The 17,226-nt window shown below is 30.0% G+C and overlaps 1 protein-coding gene across 4 annotated transcripts in view; it reads left to right on the top strand.

The window, feature by feature from the left end:
• LOC142221004 (ubiquitin carboxyl-terminal hydrolase 12/46 homolog) overlaps positions 1-17,226 on the top strand; it is a 345,234-nt gene that overhangs the window by 64,429 nt on the left and 263,579 nt on the right. The gene's annotated exons all lie outside the window — the stretch shown is intronic.

Here is a 17,226-nt window from a genome sequence, read left to right as displayed (position 1 = left end):
CTTCTAGAAACCGTATTTTCAATCGGATTTGCATGAAATTTTAAATCTAGAAGTATTTTAGGAATACAAATACGTGTGCCGAAACTGGCCTGTATCGGTTCATGTTTTTATATAGCCTCCATATATATCGATCTCCCGATTTTACTTCTTATACTTCTAGAAACCGCCGTTTTTGCCTGAATTTGGAAATCTAGAGATATTTTAGGATTATAAAGAGGTATGCCGAAAATGGTGATTATCGGTCAAAGTTTTGCTATAGCCCCGATATAGACCGATCTCCCGCTTTTACCTCTTGTGCTTCTATAAACCGTAGTTTTTATCCAATTTGTCTGAAATTGAAAATCTGGGGGTTTTTTAGGACCACAATTAGGTGTGACGAAAATGGTGTGTATCGGTCCATGTTTTGGTATAGCCCCCTTATAAACCGCCCCTCCGATTTGGGGTCTAGATTCTAGAACCTCCATATAGACCGATTTCACTCTTTACGATATAGAAGGCGCACTGATCATGAAAATTGCTTGCAACTGAATGTAAAATGTCCAAATTTTACTTCTCGTTTTAGTATAAATAATGGGAAGTACAAATCTACAGATTTTAGATTTTAGACGTTATTTAAGCATTATCTTGCACACTTACCCGAGATGATTATGATTCCTCTAAAACTCAAATAAAAATGGTTCTTATATATGCAGAATCTGATCTAGTCCTCATACGTAGAATTTTTAAATGTTTCTTCGGGAAGTGTACTGGTTGTACTGATCTGCTTGGGAGAATATTTGTCATAAAACCCCCTGAAATTCTATATCTATTATCAAGTAACCCGCAACGATGAAGAATTTTCAAAGGAAAATATTATATTTGATTCATGGAGGTGGGTATTTAAGATTCGGCCCAACCGAACTTACTGCTGTAATAGGTTGGCTGATAAGTCCCCGGTCTAACAAAGAAAAACACATTTTTTTGTCAAAATTCGTTTTTAGTATTCAACATAGTTCCCTTCAAGAGTGATACAACGATTATAACGACCTTCAAAATTTTTGATACCATTTTGGTAGTACTCCTTCGGCTTTGCCTCAAAATAAGCCTCAGTTTCGGTGATCACCTCTTAATTGCAGCCAAATTTTTTCCCTGCGAGCATCCTTTTGAGGTCTGAGAACAAGAAAAAGTCGCTGGGGCCAGATCTGAAGAATACGGTGGGTGGGGAAGCAATCCGAAGCCCAATTCATGAATTTTTGCCATCGTTCTCAATGACTTGTGGCACTGTGCGTTGTCTTGGTGGAACAACACTTTTTCTTCTTCATATGGGGCCGTTTTGCCACGATTTCGGCCTTCAAACGCTCCAATAACGCCATATAATAGTCACTGTTGATGGTTTTTCCCTTCTCAAGATAATCGATAAAAATTATTCCATGCGCATCCCAAAAAAACAGAGGCAATTACTTTGCCAGCGGACTTCTCCACGCTTCGGAGACGGTTCACCGGTCGCTGTCCACTCAGCCGACTGTCGATTGAACTCAGGAGTATAGTGATGGAGCCATGTTTCATCCATTGTCACATATCGACGGAACAACTGTATTACGAGTTAACAGCTGCAAACACCGCTCAGAATCATCAACACGTTGTTGTTTTTGGTCAAATGTGAGCTCGCGCGGCACCCATTTTGCACAGAGCTTCCGCGTATCCAAATATTGATAAATGATATAACTAACACGTTCCTTTGATATCTTTAAGGTCTCTGCTATCTCGATCAACGTCATTTTACGGTCATTCAAAATCATTTTGCGGATTTTTTTTGATGTTTTGTCCACTGCGTTCACCGTCCTCCGTGCTCATTTCACCACGCTTGAATTTTGCATACCAATCAATTGTTGTTGATTTCCCTGGGGCAGAGTCCGGAAACTCATTATCAAGCCAAGTTTTTGCTTCCACCGTATTTTTTCCCTTCAGAAAACAGTATTTTATCATTTTTTTTCACAATAACAAAAGTTGCTTCACAAAAGACGCTCTATCTCACAACCTTATTGACTTACAGACGTCAAATTTTGACACAACTCATTTGAAGGTTGGTACTATATAAAAATAATATGCATTTAATACTAGCGACGCCATGTATGTGTCAGCCAACCTGTTATATACCGATCTCCCTATTTTACTTCTTGGGCTTCTAGAATCCGCAGTTTTTATCCAGTTTGCCTGAAATTGGAAATCTAGAGGTATTTTAGGACCATAAAGAGATGTGCCGAAAATGGTGATTATCGGTCAAAGTTTTGCTATAGCCCCGATATAGACCAATCTCCCGCTTTTACTTCTTGTGCTTCTAGAAACCGTTATCACAATGGACTGAATAGTCTAAGTGAGCCTGAATCTTAATCGGGCTGCCACTTTAACCACTTTAACCTTCTCGAATCCGCAGTTTTTATCCAATTTGCCTGAAATTGAAAATCTGGGGTTTTTTTAGGACCACAAATAGGTGTGATGAAAATGGTGTGTATCGGTCCATGTTTTGGTATAGCCCCCTTATAAACCGCCCCTCCGATTTGGGGTCTAGATTGTAGAACCTCCATATAGATCGATTTCACTCTGTCCAGATTTTACTTCTCGTATTAATAAAAATGATGGGAATTAAAAATCTACAGATTTTAGAGGTTATTTAAGCATTATCTTGCACACTTCCCGAGAGGATTATGATTCCTCTAAAACTCAAACAAAAATGGTTCTTATAAATGCAGAATCTGATCTAGTCCTTATACGTAGAATTTTTAAATGTTTCTTCGGGGAGCGTTCTGGATGAACTGATCTGCTTGGGAGAATATTTGTCATAAACCCCCTGAAATTCTATATCTATTATCAAGTAACCCGCAACGACGAACAATTTTCAAAGGAAAATATTATAGTTGTTTTTTATTTCAGCTTAAAACCATACATTGACTAAACTACAAGAGTAGCTTAACCAACAGAGGAAAAGAATGTTTGTCAAATTTATTTGGGCAAAGCCCTATAGACTGCAAGATGGTTGGATGGACGCACGTTTCGGAATTACCACATTCCTCATCAGCATCCTCTACTTGCAGCAAAACTATCAACCAATTATCAGAATAAATTCAGGCAGTTTATTAAACCCAACAAAAACCACACTTGAACCCTCCGAAAAAAGGTTTTACATTGATAGCCGGCTTATGCCGAAATAAATTCGAAACAAACATATCTCTTTTTCTTTTGCCACTGTCAAATCATCGATTTGAATTCACATGGCTGGGTTTATTTTGAGCGTGCCTCCTCTTCTTTTTCATTTGTTTTGTTTTGTTATTGTTGGTTTTGTTCTTTAAGCATTGTTGTTGTTTTTTATTTCAGCTTAAAACCATACATTGACTAAACTACAAGAGTAGCTTAACCAACAGAGGAAAAGAATGTTTGTCAAATTTATTTGGGCAAAGCCCTATAGACTGCAAGATGGTTGGATGGACGCACGTTTCGGAATTACCACATTCCTCATCAGCATCCTCTACTTGCAGCAAGTGTGGTTTTTGTTGGGTTTAATAAACTGCCTGAATTTATTCTGATAATTGGTTGATAGTTTTGCTGCAAGTAGAGGATGCTGATGAGGAATGTGGTAATTCCGAAACGTGCGTCCATCCAACCATCTTGCAGTCTATAGGGCTTTGCCCAAATAAATTTGACAAACATTCTTTTCCTCTGTTGGTTAAGCTACTCTTGTAGTTTAGTCAATGTATGGTTTTAAGCTGAAATAAAAAACAACAACAATGCTTAAAGAACAAAACCAACAATAACAAAACAAAACAAATGAAAAAGAAGAGGAGGCACGCTCAAAATAAACCCAGCCATGTGAATTCAAATCGATGATTTGACAGTGGCAAAAGAAAAAGAGATATGTTTGTTTCGAATTTATTTCGGCATAAGCCGGCTATCAATGTAAAACCTTTTTTCGGAGGGTTCAAGTGTGGTTTTTGTTGGGTTTAATAAACTGCCTGAATTTATTCTGATAATTGGTTGATAGTTTTGCTGCAAGTAGAGGATGCTGATGAGGAATGTGGTAATTCCGAAACGTGCGTCCATCCAACCATATTGCAGTCTATAGGGCTTTGCCCAAATAAATTTGACAAACATTCTTTTCCTCTGTTGGTTAAGCTACTCTTGTAGTTTAGTCAATGTATGGTTTTAAGCTGAAATAAAAAACAACAACAATGCTTAAAGAACAAAACCAACAATAACAAAACAAAACAAATGAAAAAGAAGAGGAGGCACGCTCAAAATAAACCCAGCCATGTGAATTCAAATCGATGATTTGACAGTGGCAAAAGAAAAAGAGATATGTTTGTTTCGAATTTATTTCGGCATAAGCCGGCTATCAATGTAAAACCTTTTTTCGGAGGGTTCAAGTGTGGTTTTTGTTGGGTTTAATAAACTGCCTGAATTTATTCTGATAATTGGTTGATAGTTTTGCTGCAAGTAGAGGATGCTGATGAGGAATGTGGTAATTCCGAAACGTGCGTCCATCCAACCATCTTGCAGTCTATAGGGCTTTGCCCAAATAAATTTGACAAACATTCTTTTCCTCTGTTGGTTAAGCTACTCTTGTAGTTTAGTCAATGTATGGTTTTAAGCTGAAATAAAAAACAACAACAATGCTTAAAGAACAAAACCAACAATAACAAAACAAAACAAAGGAAAATATTATATTTGATTCATGGTGGTGGGTATTTAAGATTCGGCCCGACCGAACTTACGTTACCGCCGACTCAGGAGGTGCTCTGAGTCGATGGGTATATATTTTATGGAGCCTAAAATCAATATTTTTGGTAGGCATTTATTTAGTAGATACTATATGGTTTAGAGTACAAATTTCTTAATTTAAAAAAAAATATTAAACTTTATTTTCATACCACCCTCCTATTTCAAACACTGGGCCAAACAATTACACCTAAATACATATTTGTAATATAACCACAAGTGTTATTTTCTGGTATTTGAAGATCTTAAGATTTTATGCCATCATTGATGAACCAGAAGTTGCCAGCGTTGGTATTCATCTTCACGATGCTCCTACATATGTGGTATACGTTCTATACTTCTAGATAAGAATCTTTATAGGTGGCCAAAAATGAGGAAAACAAAAACCATTAAATAAAGCAGAAGCCATTTGTGTTTATTTCTTTTTCTTTGGAACAAAATATTATTATTAATGCGTATTTGTTTTTGTTATATTTGTACATTACCAACCAAATACATAAATTTCACAATAGCTGTCTTTTTTCTAGTTGTTGTTTTTATTATTGTAAGAAACTGGTACGCTGCAATGCAATAGCAATGATCGATTTGTCTTCAACGCCAACACAAATATGGGTCAACTTGACGTCAAACAGCCAACAAAACAAAAACTGAAGCCTCTTTCTACAAGACTATACCAATAGGCCAATTTACAAATTTTGTTTGGAAAAATAAAAAAAAACAGATAAGGGAATTAATAATCTGCACCGCCGCTATGGCATAGAAAAAATTTTCTTCTAATGTGACAGACGGTTCGGTTTCATGTTTTCCGTGTTGTAGGAAGGGAGAATTGAATTCAGAGGTGATTAATCACAGGTATCATGCGATAAATAAATATCAAAGACACCCTAGAGTAAAAAGGTGTATTTTGTATAACAAAGAATGTGGTGGCAGTTTGATAGTGATAGTGCTTCATAGTTTGAATAAGTTGAAAAAAAAAAAATATTCAATTTCCTTTGTGCATGAATGATCGTTATTGGAAATCCATCTGTTATACCACGTAGTACATGTATAATTTTTCTTTTTAACTTAAAGGGAAATTTTGTTTTGTAAAGGGGTCACGAATCATGGTAGTGATTGATAACAGCGGCTGCTTTTGTAAAACAAATTAGTCATTGATCTAAAGCTGATACATAATAGATACACTGAAAACTATATATATTGACCTGGTGTGAAAATTTTAGTGCACGCAATTTAATTATGGAAAAATTTCTTCAAAATAAAGAAATTCTAATTAAAAGAACGTTCATATGCTTTGCTTTATGAATTGTTTTCTTTAAACTTAGGACATGAATCTTTTAGATTTGCATCCTTCCCTTAAAATCGTATGTCGTTGGAGTAAGGCAAATTTCTTTTAAAGTAAAGGAAAATATTTTTTATTTAAAGGAATAATCTTTAATCTTTTTATTTAATCTCTTGTTGGACGTATCGAATAAAATATTTGTGGAAATCAAATCTTAGAATTGCAAAAAACCAAGAAGTGAGAAAATTTTAAAGTTGTACCACAGGCAACTTTGGGTAATTGTGGTAGTACATTTACATTCTTTTAGACATGAAGAAAACGGTTTGACAAACGATGATATTGAACAAATTTTGAACTTCGATTGGGATGTCCCAGTGACGAGGAATTGGGCGACAATTCCAAATAGAAATGTTTTCTTAATTAAAAAAAAAAAACATTTCTTTTTGCTTTAATACAAACATTAAATATCTCAGTTAATTGAAGGATTATTTGTTTAAATCACAAATGTTTTTCATAACTTTAAGGCAAATCTGCCTTCGAACACATACAACCCCAGATTTGACCTCCGGTGTCTCATGGATGAATAAACTTCATCCGATTCGCTGGAAATTTGTTTGACGAAGGGATGTAAACGTCAAAGACCTGCACACAACAAAATTCAATCACGAAATTAATTGATGCAATTAACTTTTTAATTGAAATGTCTTCAATCATGCCTCTTGCATCTTTCGAAGATCTTTCTCTCGCCCTTGGTCTCTCAACTATTCCCTTTTTCGTTTTTTTTTCGTTCTATGCCCATAGATCGATACAATCAACCGAGAACAGTTCAGTGTGACAGTGAGTGGCACGCGAGGGAAAAAGAGGCAAGAGGCAGCCAAGTGACTTAGACAGTGAATTACATTAATCTTTGTGTGTATCGTGACTAGAAGGTTGGAGTACATTCGCTGTCCAAGAAGTAAAACACTAAATAAAACAGAAGTTCAAACGAAGGAAAAAGTGTACGAACTCAATAGGCAGGTGGCTGCTGGGCATATTAACAGTATCAATTAAAAATTAATTGAAAGTTAATTATATAATTAATTGATTCAATTAAAAAATTAATTGATACTATTAATTTGTATACCCTTCACCATAGGATATTAACTTTGTCGTTCCGTTTGTAACACATCGAAATATTGCTCCAAGACCCCATAAAATATATATATTCTGGGTTGTGCTGAAATTCTGAGTCGATCTAAGCATGTCCGACCGCCCGTTTGTTGAAAACACGCTAACTTCCGAACGAAACAAGCTATCGACTTGAAACTTGGCACAAGTAGTTGTTATTGATGTAGGTCGTACGGTATTGCAAATGGGCCATATCGGACCACTTTTACGTATAACCCCCATATAAACGGACCTCCAGATTTGGCATGCGGGGCCTCTAAGAGAAGCATATTTCATCCGATCTGGTTGAAAATGGGAACATGGTGTTGGTATATGGTCTCCAACAACCGTGCAAAAATTGGTTCACATCGGTCCATAATTATATATATCCCCCATATAAACCGATCCCCCGATTTGGCTTGCGGAGCCTCAAAGAGAAGCAAATTTCATACGATCCGGATGAAATTTTGTACATGGTGTTAGTATATGGTCTCTAACAACCATGCCAAAATTGGTCCATATTGGTCCATAATTACATATATTGTCCCCATATAAACCGATCCCCCGATTTGGCTTACGGAGCCTCAAAGAGAAGCAAATTTCATCCGATCCGGCTGAAATTTGGTACATGGTGTTAGTATATGGTCTCTTACAACCATGCAAAAATTGGTCCACACCGGTCCATAATTATATATAGTCCTTATATAAACCGATCCCCAGATTTGACCTCCGGATGATGAGCAAAATTCATCCGATGAGCAAAATTCATCAGATTCGCTGGAAATTTGGTACGTGGTGTTAGTATATGGTCTCTAACAACCATACATGAATTGGTCCATATCGGTCCATAATTATATGTAGCCCCCATATAAACCGATCCCCAGATTTGACCTCCGGAGCCCCTTGGAAGAGCAGTTAAATCCAGTTAAAATTTGGTACGTGGTGTTAGTATATGGTCTCTAACAACCATGCAGTAATTGGTCCAACCGGTCTTAATTATACACAGAAAAAAATATCACCAAAATATTTCAAATTAAAAAGTTAATTGAAGTTGAAAATGTTTTCACTTAATTAATTTATTGATGAAATTAACTTTTTAATTAAGATAGAAACATTAAGTTAATTAAGTTAATGATTGAAAATTTAAAAATTTTTAATTATTTGATACAATTAACTTTTTAATAAAATTCGGAAGACAAAGTCAGTTAAAAAAGTGATGAATATTTTTTTTTATTTTATAATTAAAAATGTATTTCAAACAATCAATTGTTATTCCAAATAAAAACTCTAGACCAGATTTGCCCTCCGGAGCTCTTGGAGGAGTAAAATTCATCTGATCCGGTTGAAATTTGGTACATTGAGCTAGTATATGGCCGCTAACAACCATGCCACAAATAATCTACCAAAATTGTATTTCTATAGAAAATTATGTCAAAATTTTATTTCTATAGAAAATTTTTTCAAAATTTTATTTCTATAGAAAATTTTGTCAAAATTTTATTTCTATAGAAAATTTTGTCAAAATTTTATTTCTATAGAAAATTTTGTCAAAATTTTATTTCTATAGAAAATGTTGTCAAAATTTTATTTCTATAGAAAATTTTGTCAAAATTTTATTTCTATAGAAAATTTTGTCAAAATTTTATTTCTATAGAATTTTGTGAAAATTTTATTTCTATAGAAAGTTTTGTTAAAATTTTATTTCTATAGAAAATTTTGTCAAAATTTTATTTCTATAGAAAATTTTGTCAAAATGTTACTATAGAAAATGTTATCAAAATTTTATTGCTATAGAAAATTTTGTCAAAATTTTATTTCTATAGAAAATTTTGTCAAAATTTTATTTCTATAGAAAATTTTGTGAAACTGAATTATATACGTATTTAATCGGCCGTTTTTTGTTTAATATGTACCCCGTATGGACTAACTTATAATTGAAAAGACGGTGTTAAGAAGTATTAAGATACCTTGCCATTGGCAAGTATTACCGCATCTCAAGTAATTCGATTGTGGAGGACAGTCTTTAGTACAAGTTTCTACACACAAAAAATTTTTTTTCTGATTCAATCACGAAATTAGTTGATCCAATTAATTTTTAATTGAAATGTCTTCAATCACAGAAATCATAGTATCAATTAAAAAATTGAATTGAAAATTGAATTGAAGGTCAATTAAAAAGTTAATTGATCCAATTAAAAAATTAATTGATACTATTATTTTTGTGATTGATTTTTGTTTCAATTAAAAAATTTGTTGAATCAATTAAATTTTTGATTGAATATTTTTTAAAACTCAATTAAAATTTTAATTGGAAAATTGTTCGTGAAATTTTTTTGTGTGTATGCAATCCATCGTGGAGGGTACATAAGATTCGGCCTGGCCGAACTTACGGCCGTATATACTTGTTGTGATTGATTTTTGTTTCAATTAAAAAAATGTTTGAATCAATTAAATTTTTAATTGAATATTTTTGAAAAATCATATAAAATTTTAACTGGATAATTTTTCGTGAATTATTTCTCTATGTGCAATTGAATGTTTATTTAAAAAATTATTATATTTTTCTAGTTGATAAAATTTCAACAGAAAAAATTACAAATCTTTTTAGAAAATTGAAAAAATATTATTCACAGCTAACTAAAAAATTATTACATTTTTCTAGTTGATAAAATTTCAACAGAATAAATTACAAAACTTTTTAGAAAGTAAAAAACAAAAATATTTTTCACAGCTAACTCGGTAAAAAAAATATTTTTGTTACAAAGTGCAGTTTCCTAGAGACACGTGTCTCGAATTTAAAGAAAAAAATGGACTTTCTTTTAATTGATATTTCTTTGTTTAAAGAAATATGACTTTAATATTTCCAAAATTTATGGCAAGTCTTTAAATTTAGGCTGCATAACCCATCCTATAAGGTCAATAGTTTTTGCAGTGTATAAAATATCATCTTTCCAAGGCCGTTTAGCCTAACCCCTATACTGATACATAACGCCATCTATTGAGAAAATAATGGATTTCTAATCTATGGGCAAAATCAATTGTCAATTATTGAGATAAAGCTTAAAAAAAAACACACACACACAAAATATGAAAAAATTAACTAAGAAGAAACATTTGTATATGCCACATACACAATTTCAGTACATTGTACTGAATTTGTTCAATAAAATTTAATTTTATATGAGTAATATTTTCTAAAAAACAATTATTTTCTATTCATTTTAGGTAAGTCCATATGATGGTGTAAATTAGAACTGCGAAATGTAATAAAATGACGAAATTCAATGAATAATACCAAAGTGAGTTGATAAGAATGTTTTTTGTGTGGGTGATAAGAATTTTCATTAGAAAAATGTAGATATTCATAAATACTATGAACGCTTCGTAGTTTAACATAAATATTATTTCCTTGGCTCAAATATCATAGAAAATTTATGAAAATTTCTCCATCACTGAAGTTACACAGGACCCACGGGAGCCACCGTGGTGCAATGGTTAGCATGACCGCCTTGTATACACAAGGTCGTGGGTTCGATTCCTGCTTCGACCGAACACCAAAAAGTTTTTCAGCGGTGGATTATCCCATCTCAGTAATGCTGGTGACATTTCTGAGGCTTTAAAAGCTTCTCTAAGTGGTTTCACTGCAATGTGGAATGCTCGGTTTCACTGTAATGTGGAATGCTTCGGACTCGGCTATAAAAAGGAGGTCCCTTGTCATTGAGCATAACATGGAATTGGGGCAGCCCTCAGTGATAAGAGAGAAGTTCACCAATGTGGTATCACAATGGACTGAATAGTCTAAGTGAGCCAGATACATCGGGCTGCCACCTAACCTAACCTAACATACACAGGAAAACTATCACAAAGATATTTTCAATTAAAAAGTTAATTGAAGCTGAAAATTTTTCAATTAAAAATTCAATGGAGATAATTATTTTTTTAATCAAACCCAAAAGACTGAATGAATGAATTTTTTTTTATTAAAAATTTAATTGAAACAATAAATTTTTAAATCAAACCAAAAAAAAAAAGAATTAAAAGTTTTAATTGACTCAATTAAAAGAAAATAAAATTAAAATTAAAATTTTCTAATTAATTAATTATTTTAATCGGATATTTTTATGCCCAATTAAAACTGTGATGGATGCCATTATTTTCGCTATTGAAAGCATATCAATTAAAAAATTAATTCGATAAATTAATTTCGAGAAATATTTTCTGTATATACACATATATTGCATATTATAATATATTTAATATTTCAATTGTACCATTTAAAATAATTTCCTCTAATACGAAATTATTTCTTACTATTAATGGCTTTTTGATTAAATTTTTCTCGCAAGCCAATGCCAATTCAATCCAAATATGTACACAATGACCACAAATTACATTAAAAACAGACATCTCCATCATAAAATTCACTAGACTTCTGACATTAATCTTCCATAAACTTGTGCTAAGGAAATTAGGTAAAATATTTGTCCGTCTGGACTTAACGACAAAACATAGTTGCCTTGGGAATAAAATGAAAGGATCCTATGAAATTGCTTTAATGTACTAGGGATTCTTGAATATGTAATACAAATGGCATATTAATGACTTCATTCGAAGGTTGAGCAAGGGCATTTGCTATTAATGAGCTTAGACGTAGTCGTCTACATAATTACTATTTGGTTTGGAGGGTCTATATTCCACGATGACGTGATTACTTATTAGTTGAGGTGGTGATGTTCAAGTTGTGGAAAAATTATAATTAAAATATATTGGGAGTTAATTAGCTCAGGTAGGAGAAGAAAATTTGAAGGGATAAAGAGAAGGCAACATAAAATACAAAACTCACATATTGCGGGAAGGAAGGACTATATTTTCCTGCAGTTCCGGCTTATCTACAACGTCCTTTTACTCTCTCCTTGCTCTCAAGTGATGACGCATGGATTTGCGATTTAATTTAAGAATTTAATCACCACAAATTTGACTTGAAAAGCTTCTTCAGACAAACACTTGTTAAAACGCAAGAGTTCCAAGTAAATCCCAACTCCCTCTCAAACACTTTGACCAACAACCCCCCAAGCAAAAGAAGTCATCAACCCCCAAAAATACAAAAGTAATCTTCAACAAAGTATCAGACGTGTTGCTCATTTCATTAACAATTTCACATGTCAAGATTTTTGTGTATTCACGGGCTACCGCCATCCATGTATGTTTGCATGGATTCTTTATAGCTTTTTCGTTTCGATATGGTAGTAGAGAATAACAATACCAAGGATTTCAGATTGAACCACTTTTTCATTCCATTTTGTATTCCTTTTGGACCCATACAGATGCTTAAGCCATAAAATAAAGTGTAATATCTACAATGCCTCTGGAGGATTAAAATACACAAGTAAGCTCCACCATTCTACCACAAATCGTAAACACCCTCTTTGTGCCAATTACCATTTTTTTTGCTGCAAATATTCTCCCTTAGAATTGCAATATTTTCAGTAGCTAAAATGTTAAGGGAAAAAGGGGAATAGAGAGAAGGTTGTATTGTACATAGAAACCAATTGAAAGAGTTTTTATGGAAAATTTGGAATATTATGATCAAAGGACCCAATATACAAACTACACTCAAGAAATAAGTGCAAAAAATAAGTAAAAAATATAGAATATTTCTATAGAAAATTTTCTGGAAATTCCAGGAAATTATAGAATATTTCCTGGAATTTATATTTCTATAGAATATTTCCTGGAAATTTTATTTCTATAGAAAATTTCTTAGAAATTTTATTTCTATAGAAAATTTCTTAGAAATTTTATTGCTATAGAAAATTTTATTTCTATTGAAAATTTTCTAGAAATTTTATGACTATAGAAAATTTTCTAGAATGTTTTTTCTATAGTACATTTTATTTCCTATATTTCTTTCTATAGAAAATTTCCTTCAGTTTTTTTTAGGAAATTTTCTACAAATTTTATTTCTACAGAAAATTCCCTAGAAATTTTATTTTTATACAAAAAAAATCATAAAAATTGTATTTCTATAGAAAATTTACTTACATAGAAACCAATTGAAAGAGTTTATTATGATCAAAGGACCCAATATACAAACGAAACTACACTCAAGAAATAAGTGCAAAAAATAAGTAAAAAACTATGAATATTTCTATGGAAAATTTCCTGGAAATTTTATTTCTATAGCAAATTTCTTAGAAATTTTATATATAGAAAATTTCCTAAAAATTCTATGACTATTGAAAATTTTCTAGAAATTTTATTTCTATAGAAAATTTTCTCAGAAATTTTCTAGAAATTTTATTTCTATAGAAAATTTTCTAGAAATTTTATTTCTATAGAAAATTTTCTAGAAATTTTATTTCTATAGAAAATTTTCTAGATTTTTTTTCTACAGTAAATTTTATTTCTATAGAAAATTTCCTTCAGTTTTTTTAGAAAATTTTCTACAAATTTTATTTCTATAGAAAATTCCCTAGAAATTTTATTTCTATATAAAAAAATCATAAAAATTGTATTTCTATAGAAAATTTACTTAAATTTTTTTTTCTATACAAAGTTTCCTAGAAATTTTTTTTCTATAGAAAATTTCTATAGCAAATTTCCCAGAAATTTTATTTATATAGAAAATCTCCCAGAAATTTTATGACTATAGGGAGCCACCATGGTGCAATGGTTAGCATGCCCGCCTTGCATACACAAGGTCGTGGGTTCGATTCCTGCTACGACCGAACATCAAAAAGTTTTCCAGCGGTGGATTATCCCACCTCAGTAATCCTGGTGACATTTCTGAGGGTTTCAAAGCTTCCCTAAGAGGTTTCACTGGAATGTGGAACGCCGTTCGGACTCGGCTATAAAAAGAAGGTCCCTTGTCATTGAGCTTAACATGGAATCGGGCAGTGATAAGAGAGAAGTTCACCACTGTGGTATCACAATGGACTGAATAGTCTAAGTGAGCCTGATACATCGGGCTGCCACATAACCTAACCTAACCTAACCATGACTAGAAAATTTTCTAGAAATTTTTCATACACCCAAAAAAAAAGTGAACCCACCGTGGAAGAAAATGTAGGTTTATTTTAGAAAATTTTAACTAAAATAGTTTTCTAATTGCAACATGTTACAAATAAGTTAATACTTTTTGTCAAATTGATGAAAATTTATTAAAAATAATTAATTTTTTTCTCTTGTTTAAGAAAATTTCATATGTTGAAAGAAAAAATTGGATTTAAAAATTGTTAAAATGTCTTTAGCGCTATACGAAGTTCATGACAGATACAATTTTAGTAAAATTTACTCATTTGAGAGACTTATGAACTCAATTTAAGCAAACTTCAGCCATTTTAGGAAAATATGAACTATTTTATTTTTTAGTAAAATTGTGCACTATATTTGTATACAACTTTTTTTCTTATTTTTAGTTCATGTCATTAAAGTTAGCAAACAATTATTAAAATAAGGAACATTTACTCATATTGTGCAAAATTTAACTAAAATCAACTAATCTTCATGAACTAAAATAAAGTTCAGTTGGCATTAGAGCCCCTTTTTTCTGGGTGTATAGAACATTTTTTCTATAGAAAATTTTTCCTACAGGATTTTTTTTTGTATAGAAAATTTCCTAGACATTTTTTTATATTAAATTTTCTAGAAATTATTTTCTTTAGAAAATTTCGTGGAAATTGTATTTCTAAATTCCTTAAAAATTTTATTTCTAGAGAAAAATGTCTGTCAATTTTATTTCTGAGGAAAATTTACTATAAATTTTATTTCTATAGAAAGTTACCTAGAAATTTTATTTTTACAGAAAATTTTCTAAATTTTTTTCTATAGAAAATTGTACTTGTATAGAAAATTCCTTAGAAATTTTATTTCTATATAAAAGTCCTACAAATTTTATTTTTAGAGAATATTTCTTGGAAATTTTATTTCTATAGAAAATTTCGTGGAAATTGTATTTCTAAATTCTTTAAAAATTTTATTTCTAGAGAAATTTTTCTGTCAATTTTATTTCTATAGAAAATTTACTATAAACCTTCTATAGAAAGTTACCTAGAAATTTTATTTTTACAGAAAATTTTCTAAAATTTTTTCTACATAAAATTTCGTGCATATTGTACTTGTATAGAAAATTCCTTAGAAATTTTATTTCTATAGAAAATTTCCTAGAAATTTTGTTTCTATAGAAATTTTATTTTTATATAAAAAATCCTATACATTTAACAAATTTTATTTCTAGAGAATATTTCCTGGAAATTTTATTTCTATATAAAATTTCGTGCATATTGTACTTGTATAGAAAATTCCCTAGAAATTTTATTTCTATAGAAAATTTCCTAGAAATTTTGTTTCTATAGAAATTTTCACAGAAATTTTATTTTTATATAAAAAATCCTATACATTTAACAAATTTCATTTCTAGAGAATTCCCTAGAAATGTTGTTTCTATAGAAATTTTCACAGAAATTTTAGTTTTATATAAAAAAATCCTATACATTTTACAAATTTTATTTCTAGACAATATTTCTTGGAAATTTAATTTCTATAGAAAATTTACTAAAAATTTTATTTCTATATAAAAACCCTTTTTTAGAAAAATTTTCTAGACATTTTGATTTCTATGAAAAATTCCTAGAAATGTATTTCTATAGAAAATTTTCTTGCAAATTTTATTTCTATATAAAAAAAATCCAAGAAATTTTATTTATTATTATTTCTATAGAAAATTTCCATAAAATTTAATGAAAACAGAGAATTTCCGGAAATTTTTATCCTAGAAATTTTATTTCTATATAAAAAAATCCTAAAAAGTTTAGTTTAGTAGTTAAATTTACTAGAAATTTGATTTTTATAGAAATTTTATTTCTATAATTTCCTAAAAATTGTATTTCTGTATAAAAAACCCTTCAAATGTTTTTTTTCTATAGAAAATTTACATTTTATTTCTATAGAAAATTTTGAGGAAATTTTGTTTCATATAAAAAAATTCCTGGAAATTTTAGTTTTATGGAAAATTTTCTGTAAATTTTATTTATATATAAAAAAAATTCTAGAAATTTTGTTTCTATAAAAAATGTCCTAGAAATTTTAATTTGTATAGAAAATTTCCAAAAAAATGTATTTCTATAGAAAAATTCCTTGAAATTTTATTTCTATAGAAATTGGTTTCTATAAAATTTCCTAGAAATTTTATTTCTATATAAAAAAAATTCCTAGAAATTGATGTTCGTAAAAGTTCTTAGATATTTTCTTTCTATAGAAAATTTCTTAAAAATTTTATTTATTTTTATAAATTCTTAGAAATTTGATTTCTATAAAATTTTATTTTTATATTGAAAATCCTAAAAATTTTATTAAAATAGAAAATTTCCTAGACATTTTGATTTCTATGAAAAATTCCTAGAAATTTATTTCTATAGAAAATTTTCTTGCAAATTTTATTTCTATATAAAAAAATCCTAATTTTTTTATTATTATTTCTATAGACAATTTCCATAAAATTTTATGAAAACAGAGAATTTCCGGAAATTTTTATCCTAGAAATTTTATTTCTATATAAAAAAAATCCTAAAAAGTTTAGTTTAGTAGTTAAATTTACTAGAAATTTGATTTTTATAGAAAATTTATTTCTATAGATTATTTCCTAGAAATTGTATTTCTGTATAAAAACCTCTTCAAATGTTTTTTTCTATAGAAAATTTACATTTTATTTCTATAGAAAATTTCGAGAAAATTTTCTATTCCTGGAAATTTTACTTTTATGGAAAATTTTCTGTAAAATTTATTTATATATAAATATATTCTAGAAATTTTGTTTCTATAAAAATTTTCCTAGAAATTTTAATTTCTATAAAAAATTTCCAAAAAAAATTTATTTCTATAGAAAAAATCTTTGAAATTTTATTTCTATAGAGATTGGTTTCTATAAAATTTCCTTGAAATTTTATTTCTATATAAAAAAATTCCTAGAAATTGAGGTTCTTAAAATTTCTTAGAAATTTTCTTTCTATAGAAAATTTCTTAAAAATTTTATTTATTTTTATAAAATCCTTGAA

Source organism: Haematobia irritans, chromosome 1 (genome assembly GCF_050003625.1).
Source record: "Haematobia irritans isolate KBUSLIRL chromosome 1, ASM5000362v1, whole genome shotgun sequence".
Lineage (NCBI taxonomy): Eukaryota > Metazoa > Arthropoda > Insecta > Diptera > Muscidae > Haematobia > Haematobia irritans.
This window is presented reverse-complemented; position numbering and strand designations above follow the sequence as displayed.